Raw genomic sequence first — 16,208 nt, 5'->3', positions numbered from 1 at the left:
TTGCCTGAGTATATTTTTAAATGACTGGGAATGCTTCCCCTGTCCAAAATTATAAGACCAAGACCTATTGATAAAGACCTAGTGAAAGCTGTTATTAGAGATATAAGAGTTGATGGAATTTAGATGAAATTTTGTTGAGAAATTGATATATTTACGGACTTCACGTGAAGTGATTGCATCTCTTTTTGCCTGATTGTGTTACAGATTGTATTGTGGGGATAAATATTGTGACTCACTGGGGAACATTTCCCCTGCCTGATTCTAAGACAGCATATAAATCTGGCCTTCAGACTATGTTAATTAAGCATACCAATGGGAAGTCAATAGGGTTGCCTGAGCCCACACCATATGAGATAAAAACTAGAGGCTAATATCAGGTGCTAATAAAAGGATAATAAAAGCCCCCTCAAGGTAAATTGGTCTAGGGTTAAATTGTACACTTAGAAAGGGGGCCTTTGTTAAACACTTTGCACAGACTTTTAAAGGTGTGATACATTGTCCTGAGGTTTTAGAACATCATAATGTTGTGATTCACCTGTTCAGTTAAAAATTTCCCTAATATAAAGAAACAATTGGAAAAATGTAGCTGGGTGCAACCTCTTTTTTTTGTCATTCAGGCTGTAATCCGGTTCCTTTGTGTTTGATTGGGTCACACAGGGAAATTGAAGTTCAAATAAATAGATTGTTGTGAATGGTAATAAAATACATCCTGTCTATTGGCCATGGAAATTCTTCTTAAATCTTAAAATCAAATAACATGTTTAATAACTTATACAGTAGTCCCCCTTATCTGCAAGGATATGTTCCAAGACCCCCAGTGAATGCTTGAAAACACACATAGTACCAAACCCTATACATACTGTGTTTTTTCCTATACATATGTTGTGCTTTGGGGCTATTATGAAGTAAAATGAAAAATTATGTTTCAGTAAAAACTATAATACACATTTGTGGATATTGGATTCTAATATCCACAGAATTAGCAGAGAATTCTGTTAATCATCTTTGAGGTGTTTGTTTTCTATCTGTAAAAAAATGATGAAAAAAATTGAAAACATTAGTTTGGAGGTTTGTAGCCAGATATTTTAGGAGGCTAGAAGAATTCAGGATCCAGTGGAAGAACCAGGCCATGCTAGGCAGGTTCTATCATGGCCCATAACAGCCACCTCCCGGTTATTCACCTTTCCCCCAGTTATTCAATCAAATACTAATGTAGGTACTGCTGGGAAGGGATGTAAATAAGATCTCAAATCAGTTGACCTTAAGACAGGGGGATTCTCCTGGGTGGGACTGTCCTAAGCAGATGAGCCCTTAAAGGACTGGGTTCTTCCCGAGCGAAGAGATTCACAGTGTGAGAGGGATTCAATGTGAGCGATTTTCTCCATTGTGGGCTTTGAAAACGGAGGCCACATGGCAAAGAATGCTGGTGACCGCTAGGTGTTGGGAGCAGCCCTCCCCAGGCTCCTTGCTGGCAGTTGTTAAGGAAACAGGGACCTCAGTCCTACAACTACAAGGAAGCTAATTCCGCTAACAACCTCTGGATAAGCTTGGAGGAGGATCCTGAGCTCAAGGTGAGAACACAGCTTTGTGAGACCCTGAACAGAGAACCCATCCACACCATGCCTGGATTTCTGACTAAGGAACTGTAAGCAAACAAATGCATGTTGTTTTGAGCCACTAAGTTGTAATTTGTTATGCAGTAACAGAAACTAATACATAGGCTCACTGTGTATTAAGCACATAGCACTTTTTCCACAGGAATGAATTTATGAACTGATATGCACACTAGTTGCTTAAAATAAAATCTTTCCTTTTTTGTATTTTTCATTTTATGATTTTTACACAATGAAATTAAATTTTAATACAATCATATTTCATTCATTCATTCAACAGCTAATTTGATGCCTATGTACCAGGAACCGCTTTAGATACCCAGCATGCAACTTTGACCTAAATAGCCCAAAGCCCCTGTGCTCATATGCTTTATATTCTAGAGGCTTCCCAAGAGTGAGACGGAGCCATTGGAGTGTTTTAGTGAAGAAATGACACATCCTGACTCAATTAGCAGGATCACTGACTCCTGTGGGGAAGATAGTCCATGAGTGGCAGGTGTGGGGGTGGTGCTGGTGCCACAACTCAGGTGAGCATGGTGGAGACTAAGGGGAGAAGGGGGCCTGAGGGTGAGAAGGACAGAGAGAAGGGCTGGAGGAGCTGGAATGAGGAGAAGAAACAGACATAAGATTTCTAAAGCAGTGGAATCCTCAGATTTTAACATATTGCTTTTTGGTGAGGAAGATTGGGCCTGAGCTAACATCTGCTACCAATCTTCCTCTTTTTTTTTCTTCCCAAAGCCCCAGTACATAGTTGTATATCCTAGTTGAAAGTCCTTGTAGCTCTTCTATGAGGGATGCTGCCACAGCGTGGCTTGATGAGTGGTGTGTATGTCCGCACCCAGGATGCGAACCAGTGAACCCTGGGCCACCAAAGCGGAGTGTGTGAACTTAACCACTATGCCACCAGCAGCCCCTTAACATATTCTTATAGATCTTTAGTACATATATCCACAAGCCTAGTAGGGTATTCTTTGCATTTGGTATTTAACTCATTCTCTGGGGCTGCCTAAGAACTAGTTGCCTCATTATGTTAATCCGTTTAAAAACAATGTGTCCCAATAAAATATGCACACTTCTGGATGTGAATGACTATAAAAATACACAATGCCTGAGCACTGGTGAAGGGCATTTTGACTGCATTGAAAACTTGCAACTTTGAGGTGCTTAATACACAGTAACAAACTGTGCTTCCATGAGCTTCTCTGTACTCAAGATACACCAGGGACTCACATGGACTTGGGGCTATGGCATGAAGAGTATTTTAAAATACAACAAACTGGAGTCGCAGATGTATTGTCTGGGAAAGTAAAACTAGCTTTGAGAGTCTGATTGCAGTGCTGTTCTAAGTAGTTGTGTAGACACATTTCTGTAGGAAGGGATCCAAATCACTTCTTTTACAGATTAGATTCCTGATGTTCAGGTGTTTTCAAGATTTTGTCACCCACTGTAGTTAGTTAACTAAAAGGAATCTGGTCTCTATGAGAACTATCTGGTGTTTTCAGGCACAACTCCTCCAGGTTTAAGGAGAAAATCGTTGTCCCTCCACCTCCATTCCCAGAGTTAGCTCACTGTCTGGCATCAAGTTCCCTGGGTGTGAGTTTTCTTCTAGAAGAGTCCAGGGGAAGAAGTAAGGAGAGGCAGAGAGTCCATTTCAGAGAGAGGGATTCCCGTAAAAGGAGGATAAGGGGCTGAGCCCAGCCTGGGGGTCTCTCCCTCGTTTCCTCAGACAGCCCCTGGGCCAGGTCTGAGACAGACGGTGTGACAAAGAGCTCTCGGTGCAGGAGGAGAGGGGTCAGGGCAAGTCCCAGGTCCCCGGACGTGGCTCTCAGGGTCCCAGGTCCGAGGGCGGAGTCTGCAGGTCAGTGTTGGGGAGTTGAGTGTCACTTCTCCCTCTCACAACCTGTGTCAGCTCCTCCTGCCTGGAGACTCAAGACGCGCGGCCCCAGTTCTCACTCCCACTGCCTGTCCGGTTTCTAGAGAAGCCAATCAGCGTCTCCGTTATTCCGGGTTATAAAATCTCCACGGACCCGACTGGACTCAGAGTCTCCCCAGGGCCCGAGGATGCGGGTCAGGATCCCCCGATCCTTCCTCCTGCTGCTCTCGGGGGCCCTGGCCCTGACCGAGACCTGGGCGGGTGAGTGCGGGGTCGGGAGAAAACGGCCTCTCAGGGGGCGGAGCGAGGGGACCGCGCGGCGGGGGCGCAGGACCCCCGGGGAAGTCGCGTCTCCGCCGACACCTGCCCAGACTCCCAATCTCGTCCTGACCGCTCCCTTCTCCCGCCCCCTCCTCTCACTAAGTGGAGTCTCCCATCTCCGGTTTTACATCTCACGACCCCCCTCGCCGCCCTCCCCCCTCCCGGCTCCATCACCCTCTGACCCGGGGACCCGCGCCGGGAGGAGGGTCGGCCGGGTCTCAGCCCCTCCCCGCCCCCAGGCTACCACTCCAGGAGGTATTTCTACACCGCCGTGTCCCGGCCCGGCCGCGGAGAGCCCCGCTTCATCGCCGTCGGCTGCGTGGACGACACGCAGTTCGTGCGGTTCGACAGCGACGCCGCGAGACCGAGGATGGAGCCGCGGGCGCCGTGGATGGCGCAGGCGGGGCGCGGGTATTGGGAAGAACAGACACGGATGCACAAGGAAGCCAGAGACTTTCCGAGAGAAGCTGAACACCCTGCGCGGCCACTACAACCAGAGCGAGGCCGGTGAGTGACGCGCGCCCGGGTCGCGACCCCCATCCCCACGGACGGGCCGGGGTCTCCCCGAGTCTCCGGATCCGAGATTCACCCCAAGGCTGCGGGACCCGCCCGGCCCCCGAGCCGGGAAGAGCCGGCGGGGACTTTTCCGCGGCTTCGTTTGAAGTTTAGGTTTAATCACTGCGGGTCCTTTGACGCGGGGGCGGGGCCGAGTGGGCGGGGCTGACCTCGGAGCGGGGTCAGGGTCTCACACTTTCCAGCGCTTGAATGGCTGCTACGTGGTCCTGGACGGGCGTCTCCTCCAAGGCTTCAATCTGGACGCCTACGATGGCGCCGATTACATCGTCCTGAACGAGGACCTGCGCTCCTGGACCGCGGCGGACACGGCGGCTCAGATCACCCAGCAAGAATGTGAGGCGGTCGGTGCAGCGGAGGGCTTCAGAAATTACCTGCACGGGGAGTGCGTGGAGTGGCTCCGCAGATACCTGGAGATCGGGAAGGAGACGCTGCAGCGCGCGGGTACAAGGGGCCTTAGGGACCTCCCCAGTCACCCCTCAGGCCGGGCTGGCTTCCCACAAAGAGGAGAGGAAACTGGGATCAACACCTAAATATTCCAGTTCCCGTGTGTCGAGTGTAGGGACAGTAAGTCTGCCAGGGTTTTCATATCTGGTACCAGAGAGGGAGTCTCCCAGAGGACCCGCTTTTCTCTCAGGGACAAATAAGGGGTGCAGTGTCTCTGGGGGTGGAGGGGGAAGCCATCCCTGAAACAACTGAGCAGCGGTTCCCTTTGACGCTGACAGCTCCGGGAACCATGGGGACTGTCTCAGGCCTTGTTCTCTGCCCCACACCCAGTATGTTTGAGGTCTGATTCCAGCCTTTCTGAGTCACTTGGCCTGCACCCAGGACAGGACCAGGAACCCCTTTTCTCCCGTCAGAGACCTGCCTCCTACCCTGGGATATCTCACTCTGATTCTAGAAATTTTTAAGAATAGAGGTTATCCCCGAGGCCTGTGTCCAGGCTGGTGTCTGGGTTTTGTGCTCCCTTCCCTCACTCCTGTTGTCCTGTCCATTCTCAGGATGGTCACATGAGTGCTGCTTCGGTGGCCCAAGGAAGATGTAAAGTTCCTGAGTTTTCTGACCCTTCTCCTCAGACCCCCCAAAGTCACATGTGACCCGCCACCCCATCTCTGACCATGAGGTCACCCTGAGGTGCTGGGCCCTGGGCTTCTACCCTGCGGAGATCACCCTGACCTGGCAGCATGATGGGGAGGACCTGACCCAGGACAAAGAGCTTGTGGAGACCAGGCCTTCTGGGGACGGGACCTTCCAGAAGTGGGCTGCTGTGGTGGTGCCTTGTGGAGAGGAGCAGAGCTACATGTGCCATGTGCAGCACGAGGGGCTGCCTGAGCCCCTCACCCTGAGATGGGGTAAGGAGGGAGGCGTGGGCTCAGAGCCTCTTCTCAGGGAAATCAGAAGCCCTTCTGGAGACCTTCAGCAGGGTCAGGGCTGAGGCCTGGGGGTCTCACCTTCCCTTTCCTTCCCAGAGCCGCCTCCTCAGTCCATAATCCCTATTCTGGGCATCATTGCTGGCCTGGTTCTCCTTGGAGCTGCGGTAGCTGGAGCTGTGATGTGGAGGAAGAAGCGCTCAGGTAGGGAAGGGAGTCAGGGATCTGAGTTTTCCTGTCCTGCTGGGCGTTTCAAGCCCACGTAGAAGTTTGCCTGCCTCCTTAATGGGAAGTCCCATCCACAGGCACGTGTGCTTTCCTAGTCTAACACTTATTCTTTAGTAAACCACATGTGGAAATGAAGGACAAATGTATTACCTTGATGAGTCTGGTGATGGGGATCTGATTCCCAGCAATCACAGGACAGAGGGGAAGGTCCCTGCTGAGGACAGACTTCTAGGAGGGTGGTTGGTCCAGTCCCCATATGTGTACTTTCCTCATGTTTCCTGATTCTGCTTAGGTCTGTAGTCACAGTTCTGGAAACTTCTCTGAGGTCTAGGACTAGGGAATTTCTTTAGGACCTCGTGGGCCTGCCTCTTCCCTGGCTTCTCACAGGATGTTTCTTCCCACAGGTGGAGAAGGAGCAGGAGTGAGCTATGCTCAGGCTGCAAGTAAGTATGGAGGGTGTGTGATCCCTGAGACCCTTGTAATACTGCAGACGGGAGCCCATGGGGGAGCTCACCCACCCCGTAGTTCCTCCTTTAGTCTCCTCCTGTGGGCTCTGACCCCATCCTCTTTTGTTCCACTCCAGGCAGTGACAGTGCCCAGGGCTCTGATGTGTCTCACACAGCAGGTGAGACCCTGGAGGCCTGAAGTGAGGAGGCGTTGGGGCAGGGGGGACGGGGCTGGGTTATGGGGATTCTTTCATTGGGACATTTTGAGCATGCAGTGGGCTGTTCAGAGTGTCACCCATTACAGCGACTGACTTAAATTTGTTCATGATTATTTTCTTCTATAGTGTGAGACAGCTGCCTTGTGGGGGACTGAGTGATGCAAGGTATGTTCCTGTCTTACCCCCCACTGTGACTTCAAGAACCTCTGACCTCTCTTTCTGCAGCTGGCATCTGAATGTGTCTGTGTTCCTGTTAGCATAATGTGAGGAGGTGGGGAGACTGGCCCCCCACCCCCGCCCTCCACACTGCCCTGTGTTGTCTTCCCCGATCAACTTTCCTGTTCCAGCAGGGGTGGGGCTGCTCGTCTCCATCCTGCCAGAACTTCATGTGGCCTTCAGCTGCAGCTTCTTGCTTCATAACTGAATATTAGAATCTGGATGTGAGTGTGCTTTTTCCAATTCTTACAATGAAGGATTGATGGGTTAATTAAAGGAGAAGTTTCCTAAAATTTGAGAGAGGAAGTAAATGAAGCACTGAGAACATTCCAGAATCTGTGTGTTTGCTGTGCTGAGTCTGTTGCAGGTGGGGACAGGAGAAGGCTGTGAGGAGCTGAGTGTGGACAGGGTCTGTGTCCACTCAGTGCTCAGTGCATCATGGGTTGGGATGTGGTCACTCCTCGGCTGGGTCATCTCTCTGCTCCTTTGTCCTTGTCCCTTCAGTGGAACCTTGTCCCACCAGGACGTATGATCACAAGGACTTGGACATTGTCTGAGCCTTGTTCTGTCTCCTGAACCCTGGGCAGCGGTGGCTTCATGTGACTGGGTCAGCCTGGGCTCAGGCCTGGGTCCAGCCTCTAGCCCCTGTCTTTTATGTGTTTATTTGTTGTTCTCTGTTTCTGTAGAGGTTAGGCCTGTTCTTGTTCTTGTGTATGAGTTCTGGTCTCATTCTTCTCTGGGTGTCCCCTATCTCTGACAGCAGCAGGAGCCATTTAGCCTGTCATTGTCCCCACAAGGCCAGTGGCCCCTGCGTATAGCCGTCTATGGTGTCCAGAGATGAATTTTCAGACTTGTCTAGCTCTGTCCTCCTTCTAGGCCTTGATTGTCATTTCCACCTTTCCCCAGCTTTCTCAAGGGAGCCAGATTCTGGAATTAGGAGGGACCCCATCGTTTCTCATCCTAGAGAAGTTCCTGTTGGGATTCTCCTGCTCTGCAGCCTGCTCTCTCCCAGCCCTGAGCTCCAGTCATCCTAGTGCTGGCTCCAGTCCAAACTCACGATGTATAAAGCAGAGTCTACTTTAGCTTTATACTTGGTTGGAAAATAGGACCTATAATTCAAGAATTGTTATTTTCTGAAGAGAGAAATGTAATTGTGTGCTGTGGTGTGCAGGCAGGTTGCTGTGGGAAGGAGAGATGGAGGCATGGGGAGGAGAGAGCAGGACTTGTGAGAAAGTACAGGTGGCATTGATGTCAGTGTGAGTGGACGTTTTGCTGTAGCTGCCACAAAACAGCATGTGGCCTGAGGTTACATTAATAAAGATACTGTCTCTAGAATAGGGAGGTGTTCTACACTGATCATTAATTCAACTGATATTGGTTGTGTGCTGGATGTATGACATGCTATTTTAGCACCTGGGAAACAACATTGAAGTAAAAACAAAATTGCTGGCCTTGTGAGGCACATGTTGCAGTGGGAAGGGACAGACTATATACTATAAGAACAGTGAATCAGGATAGTGTTTATGTTAGAAGGAGGTAAGTGCTATGGAAACTGTGCAGTGGGGAAGGCAATCCAGAGGGTGGGGGTGGGGACAGGGAAGATGTCTGTTTCCATTTGGGTGGTCAGTGGGGGCCTCACTGAGAAGGTAACCTTTGAGGAAGGATGTGAAAGACATGAGGAATTATCCACGAGGATGTCTGGGGAAGTTCTTTCCAGGCAGGGGAACCTCCATTGCAGATGCACTAGGACAGGAGTGTGTCTCTGTGTCCTGGGGAGAGTGAGGAGGCTGGTGTGGCTGGAGCAGAGAGCAGGTGAGATGAGACAGAGGTGTAGCCAGACCGTGTAGGCCTGGAGGATCTTAGAAGGGTTTCTGCCTTTGCTCTGAGTGAGATGGCGAGTTACATGACAGTTTGGAGCAGGAGAGGGACATGGTATGACTTCTCCTTTGAAAGGATCACTGTGGCTACTGTGCTGAGAGCAGAACTGGGAGGCAAAGGGCGAGGGAGGCCCTAGGGAAGCAGCAGGAACCAGGGCAGGGTTCCAGGCTGGAGGAGGCCTCGGCTTCCAGTGCTGTGAGTGGAGGAAATAGTGGGAAGTGATTGGATTCTGGAGACATTCTGAAGATGGAATTTCCAGCATTTCCTAATGGATTAATCTGGGAATGAGAAAGAGGACTCAAGGAGGACACCCAGAATTTTGGAGTGTGCAAGTAGAAAGATGGAGTTGCTGTCAGCAGAGATGGGGAAGTTCTAGAAGGAGCATATTAGAGAGAGTGAATTATAGGCATTTGGTTTAAGAGATGCTGGAGCTGAGGTGTCTGTTAGAAATCAAGTGAAATAGCAGATGGGCAGTTGGATAGATGAGTCTGCAGATTAGGAGAAATGTCTGGGCTGGAGAAATAGATTTGGGAGGTGACCCCATATAAATGATATTTCAAGCCTTGAGAACAGATGAGGTCACCAAGGGAGTGATGACTATGGAAGAGAAAGGAACAAGGACTGAACCCTGGACCCCCCAGTTTAATGGATCTCATCAGACTCCACATCCAGGGCAGACTACACAGTGTTAGCTGCATGTTTAGAAGGCACAGAGATCAGGGAGTCCCAGACTTTCCTGGGTACAAGAATCCCCTGGACATCTTGTTAAGATTCAGAATCTGGAGTAGAGCGTGAGATTCTGGGTTTATAACATGGTTGGTGCTGATGCTGCTGATCTTCACATCACATTTTCAGCAGCAAGAACGTAGACCAGAATTTCCACATGGCTGGCATCAGCCTCTCCTGTTGTTAAATGAGAGAAACCTTGGTCTTGTGCCTAATACTGTGAGCCCATGGGGCTGGGGAGAGGCCTGAGTATTTTGTAAGAAGCCCCACAGCACTGCTGGTGCTCAGCCCTCATCACTGGGGTCTTTGTGGTGACCAGCCCCCAACCTCTAGCTATCTAGGACCCCTCATTAGCATCCCAAAGGCACTCATCACTCAGGAGATTCCAAAGGTTTGGGGAGCTCTACACCAGGAACCAGGGACAAAGACCAAATATTTTTTATTATACCACAGGCTATCCCCTGGTCTTTGACTACAGATCCCTTATAGCAAAAGGACTGTAACAGTTGAAAGATACTGGCACATTCCTAGAGCCCCGTTCAGTCATGAATAGTTAGTCCAGTCCATCATTCTGTTGTATGAGAATGTCTCCCAGGATGAGATCCCTCAGTTTTCTAGGCTTCCTTTCAATCTTGTCAGCTTCCAGAAGCAGGAGTGGTGTCAGCAATATATGACTTCACCCTGCTAGGCATCTGGATAATTGAACTAAGAGACAATATCATCTCTTGCTCACACCTCTGTTGAGATGTTAATGTAATATTGGATTTCCCTCATTACATAATCCATTTATTTATTCCTTACCCTCAGCTACTATTTCTCCTTCTCTCCATTTACACCAAACTTTTCCACCTTTGGAAGGGACATTAGTTTTGACCGCTGTGCTGGTCTAGACTGTAGGCGGCAATACTGTCTAGCAGTCCCTCCCGCTCAGTCCACTCCCATTCGTAGAGGGGAGGGTCACATAGGTATAGAGATAGTGGGCTAACTGACCACCAGGCAATATTGCTGCATTCACTGTCAGCCCCAGTTTTGCCAAATGGGGTGAAGGCACTCTCTGCCTCTTCATGCCCTTAGGAATTCTGACACAGGGGTTAAAAAATATAGTTACTTGGGGCTGGCCCCGTGGCCGAGTGGTTAAGTTCGCGTGCTCCGCTGCAGGCTGCCCAGTGTTTCGTTGGTTCGAATCCTGGGCGTGGACATGGCACTGCTCATCAAACCACACTGAGGCAGTGTCCCACATGCCACAACTAGAAGGACCCACAACGAAGAATATACAACTATGTACCGGGGGCCTTTGGGGGAGAAAAAGGAAAAAAAAAATCTTTAAAAAAATTATATAAAAAATATATATAGTTACAGTTACTTTCTCGGGAATCATTCCTCTTTTGGCACTTGTAGTTGCATACTCTATCCTGAGACCACTGCCTCAGGTAGGAAGAAAGAAAGTTGAGGTGAAATATACTTGTACCAACTTCCTCCCCACTTGGGAAGAATTGCATAATCATACCAGCATCTTGCCCGCCTTTCCTCCCCAGATCCTCCAGGAGAAAGAGAGGAAACTTTTTTTTCTAATGGGGACACTCGTTTACTCCCACTCATGTTGTGGACTTGTGAAGGCATGTAACCCAGCCCTTCATGCCTTTATATCCCCTACCCCCCTGTTTTAAACAGCCAGTGTTTCAATTGCCCATTCCAATTCTCCATCAAACTGTTACCTTGAGGAACACATCTGTCTGCCTATTGTTTGGCTATAAAGTATGTTCTTTGGTCTGAAGAAACGTGACTCAGCAGTCCAAATTGGTGCAATATCTTCTATTCTGGTTCTTATTAGCACTCTGAGCATTTGCCTCCACCACTGGGTAAACAAGGCCCAATCCAGAGTCCATATCTACTCCTGTGAAGACCCTTTTGTAGCCCGCGTGGGCCACCAGTATCAGTCTGATTTGCCAGCTATGTTCCAGGCCTTCCCACCAGGGAATCTGTCACATAGCCCTCTGTAGTTCTGGTTGGCAGACAGAATAGTTCTTTTTGATGTTTCATGCCTCAGAGGATGCAAGAGGAAATGTCTAGACTCAGCCCATCTCTGCATTGCTGCAGCCCCCCAGTGTCCACTTAATTCATGGATGCAGGTAACCACCTCAAGGAGCACACCAGGTTATCCACTCATCAATTCCAGTCTCTTTCAAACCCGGAAGGGGGTTCTTGTGATGGGCATCAGCGTGTCCTACTTTCTACACCCCTCAAATTCCCATACTGATTTCCATAAGATTGTGCCCCGTATGGACATTCCTTTAGTAGAACAGGTTTCTTTTGCCTTCTACCTGACTGTATGTGCTGGTTGTTGTCCACTGCCCATGAGTTGGTAAAAACCCAGCTGTAGGGGCTTTTTATCATTGTTCACTTCTTCCATCATTGCTAGGAAAACTGCATGCAACTTGGTTCACTGTGCTGATCTATTTTTACCTTTCTTGATCAGAGGAGTGACCTTCCCAACAGGGTATTGTCCACTCAACTTAGAACTGCCGTCCATAGATAAGCAGCTCTTTCTAGGTCAGTTGAGAGCTATTTTTACGACACTGTCCAAGTGATGATAGAATCCAGCAGCTCCTCATGCAGTTCCAAAGTCAGTCCTAGGGGGATACAAACTCCCTGCTCATGGATGTATCCTCCCTGCAGTTCCCTGGTAGCATGATCCTGTATAAACTGTTTGCAGTTTTTAATAGAACACTTCTGCGCACTGTCCTTGCCATCAGAGTGTTTCTCTGACATTATCCAAGACAACATGCCTGTTTTAGGTTTCAAGTTTATTTTATGTCTTTCAGTCATAAGGGTAGTTTCATAATGTGCAGCAGAGAGCTAGTAACTGCCCCATGAAAGGAAATTCTGTACTTCCAAGTCCCATTAGTCATCACTGGGAGGCACTCAGAGGTTTTGCCATAAGCTCCAGTGCCCGCTCCACACAGGGCTATTGTATAGAGTGTGTGTCTGCACCTCACTTCAGTTTCTATTCTATCTGTTGGGTTTCCACTGTGCATATCTGATTAATATTGCTTGGAGGGTGAATTTATGTGCCTTCTGTTTTACAATACTAGGTAGGGAAAGTATTCCCCAGTCAGACGTCATAGCTATTCCCATAAAACATTCAGGTAAAGGAGACACAACCTCTTCACTTACAACCTGTTTAAACAGTCCATTTTCATCCAAATTTTCACCTTAATCTTATCAGGTCTTAAATTTCTGTGCTCTCTCAATCTAATTGTAGCCCACGGTAGTTCTTCACCAGTGAGTTTTGGTGCCACAGTGCATGGGGCTCCTGTGTAAAGGAGTCAACCTGGACCATTTTACCCACTCTTGTGTATAAGGCATTGGGTCCTCAGTGCAGGGTTGAGCCAAACTACCTGGCTCTTTAGTCATTTATACCTTCATTAATCTGCCTGACTATTGCAGGTCAGGGTTCTCATTGTGATCTTTGTGTTCCTACTTTTAAAATTCCTCCAAACGAAGGTAAATGGGGCCATCATGTTTAAAGGTCCTTTAATGTTGGGGGACCAGCAAGGGTCCTTTGGCTCACCCAACTTTCGATACTGCTATATTAAGACCTTTGTTAACTCTTCAATGTTTGTTTTATTCATTCCATTTCTTAATAATCATCTGTATTAGGGTTCTCCAAAGAAATAGAACCCATAGTATATATATGAACTGATAAGATGTATACAATAAGGAATTGGCTCATGTGATTATGGAGGCTGAGAAGTCCCTCATTCTGCCATCTGTAAGCTGAAGACCAAGGAAAGCCAGTGGTGTAATTCAGTTTGAGTCCAAAGTCCTGAGAACAAGGGAGCTGATGGCATAAAAAAATTTCATTCTGAGGCCAGAAGACTGATATTCCAGCTCCTGTAATCAGACACAAAAAGGGTGAATTCTACCTTCCTCCACTTATTTTCTATTCAGGCCCTTAATGGATTGGATGATGCCTTCTGCTGGAGATCATGGCAGCATTCTTGCTAGGCTTTAAGCCTAGGCTGATATCAGATTGCTTGTGCCTTGGAATCAAAGGCCGGAAGGGAATGTCTTATGAGCATGAAGGCAAGGGGCTTAGGAACACCGGGCCATTGCAGGAACGGAACGCCGTCTGCATACCTTGCTGATTGTTCTCAAGATACTCCCCAAGGGACTAAGCTGGGATGGGCTGTGTGCTTCAGGGGATGAAGAAAAGAACCTTTGGACTCTTGCCTGCGTGTCCCTGCAGGCACGAGTTCTGGCTATTGTACTTGCTTGAGGTTCTTTACCCACAAATAAATATGTGGCGATCCATTCTGAGGGACCTCACCTCAGTCCTTGAGGCTGATGGTCCCTGTCCCATTGAATAATATAGATTGTGTTCTGTCTATTAATTCCGTCCGCCCCTGCAGCTGACTGCCTAGCTGGTCTCGGCAGCAAGTGGCACCCAACATGGGGCTCGAAGGAAGGGTTGCCAAAGAGCGACAGCGGAGTTTCAGCGGTGGGAAACCTGGAAGCGGTCTGAGGCCTCTGAAGGTTCCCTGTGTGGGTAAGTGCTTCCAGAAGTTCTAACAGGGTAAATGGGTAATTTTGAAAGTACAGAACAGTATCGCCCTTAGATCTGCTTACTCAGGCGATTGCTGAGGGCAGAGGGGGCTAAGGTCAGTAAAAATAAATTGTTTGAGTTGTTGCAAATCATAGAGAAGCATCGTACTTGGTTTCCTACTCTTGGTACGTTAGATTTACAGTCATGGGAAAAGGTGGGAACTGAATTAAAGAAAGAATATCAGCAGGGCATTCCGATGCCTATGGCTATATGGAACACTTGGTCATTAATTTGTTCCGTACTAGAGCCCCTCCAAACCCATGACTCCCCAAGGTTGGGATTTTAGTGTTAGCTGCCCTCTCTCTTTGCTCAGTGCTGTGCAAAAATAAAATTCCTACTTTCTTCCACCACACCCAATGTTGGAGATTGGCTTGCTGTGCAACGGGTGAGCGAACTCACTTCAGGTTCGATGTCCATTTGGCACCCCAGATGGGACAATGTCCCAGGTGGACGTATCGCTTGTGGCACACCGGCCTCTGGCTAAAGGCCTCTCTTGGAAGCTGTCCTGCAGCTGCCTGAGCCCCTTGTCTCAGGGACGGCCCCAAGCGACTGGCTGCTAGCCAGATGTCATTGGCCCATGGCGCTTTTTGCTTTGGTGGTGGAAGAAACTAGGTTTAGGACTTAGGAAGACGTCTTTTGTAAATAACTGGTAGTTTTTGTTTTTAAAAATGTAAACATGGAAGATGCTGCATCTATTCCACCTAAGAGCCCCTTGGAGAAACTTTGGCTAATGATCGACCTATAGCTATAACCCAGTGTCTAAAGAGGGATGATTTTCTTTTGTAACACCATGTGGCCACAATATTCTTTAGACTCCGGAGAGGAAAAAAAAAATGTCCAAACAATGGATCCTTAAGTTGGGAAACTTTTTAAAGAGCTCTCATAATAAACAGCTGTTTTATTGGTAGCTATGAAAAGACCAAATTAAAAGGAAACTATAATAACTAGTCTTAAGAACTTAATCAAACTTGGGGTCTCAGCTTCTCGTAATCTTACAGATGCTAATAAATATATTAAGTTAACAAAGAGAAATCAGAAAGAGAAGAGTCATAAAACTCATCCCAATGGGATAAAAATCTTTAGCTAGTTATTAAAAGAAAAATGGGATAAATGGAACAGATAAAACAAAGGTTTTAATAAAACACTGTCTAAGGTTGGATGGGCTAAAGGGACCCCCCTTTTGGCTCCCCAACATTAAAGGACATCAGACAAACTTGTTCTATTCACCCCAGTTTGAAAAATTTAAAAGGTCAGGAGGCAAAAATCAGAGTGAGAAACCTGACCAACAGTTGTTTGGGGCAACAGTTAGGCTGCTAAGATTAATAAGACTATAAAGTGTTTAAGCTAATATTATATGAAGAGGTTATGTCAACTTTGCCTGGATATTTTCTTTGGGAATAAGTGTTCTGTCTAACTGGGAATGCTTCCCCTGAACACTGTTGTAATACCAAAATTTGTTAATGGAATCCTAATATAAGTTCTAATTAAAAGTATAAGAGTTAGTAAAATTAAGATAAAGTTTTGTAAAAATTGCTATACTTAAACAGGCCAATTTCAGTTCACCCAAACTAATGTAGTAATTGAAAAAGCCAGCTGCAACAATGGGGAGCCTGTTTCAATCTTTTAAGGCTTCTAAATAAAATTAGAAATACTTTACTGTCTCTTTAAGAAAAAATAATTAAATAATTAAACATGCCAGCGGCCAAACCCAAATCTTGCTGCTTTTGTCTACTCTCTTGCTGAGCCTCCCAGCAAGCTGAGCTTCACTTCAACTCCCCCAAAATTCCTGATCTAAAACTGAACAAATAAAAATAAGTAAACTTTTGAGATAATTTGGAATTGTAATGGCCATTCTGAAAACCTGTTTCAAAAGAGGATTCAAAATCTCCCATAATGGAATGCAATCTTTAATGAACATGCAAAAACTTCTAAAAAACAAAGTTATTTAACATGATATAAAATGCTCTTTGGTACATGAGAGCCTCAGTTTGCTGATTTCATTTAAAATAAACATGTCCTCAAAGTTATCAGCATTGGCTATGATGCAGACATACAGCCTGGGTTTACTGGTCAAATGAGCTCATGTCATCTCTGTTACAAAATTTATCAGCAAAACTAATAACTCAGGGGACTGGCCCCG

General features: G+C 47.4%; 1 pseudogene; it reads left to right on the top strand.

Moving 5' to 3' along the window:
• The first annotated feature begins 3,557 nt into the window (after positions 1-3,557).
• On the top strand, positions 3,558-15,012 carry LOC100147575 (patr class I histocompatibility antigen, A-2 alpha chain-like; annotated as a pseudogene).
• The last annotated feature ends 1,196 nt before the right edge of the window (positions 15,013-16,208 follow it).

Source organism: Equus caballus, chromosome 20 (genome assembly GCF_041296265.1).
Source record: "Equus caballus isolate H_3958 breed thoroughbred chromosome 20, TB-T2T, whole genome shotgun sequence".
Lineage (NCBI taxonomy): Eukaryota > Metazoa > Chordata > Mammalia > Perissodactyla > Equidae > Equus > Equus caballus.
Note: the sequence above shows the minus strand (reverse complement) of the source record. Positions and strands in the feature narration are given on the sequence as shown.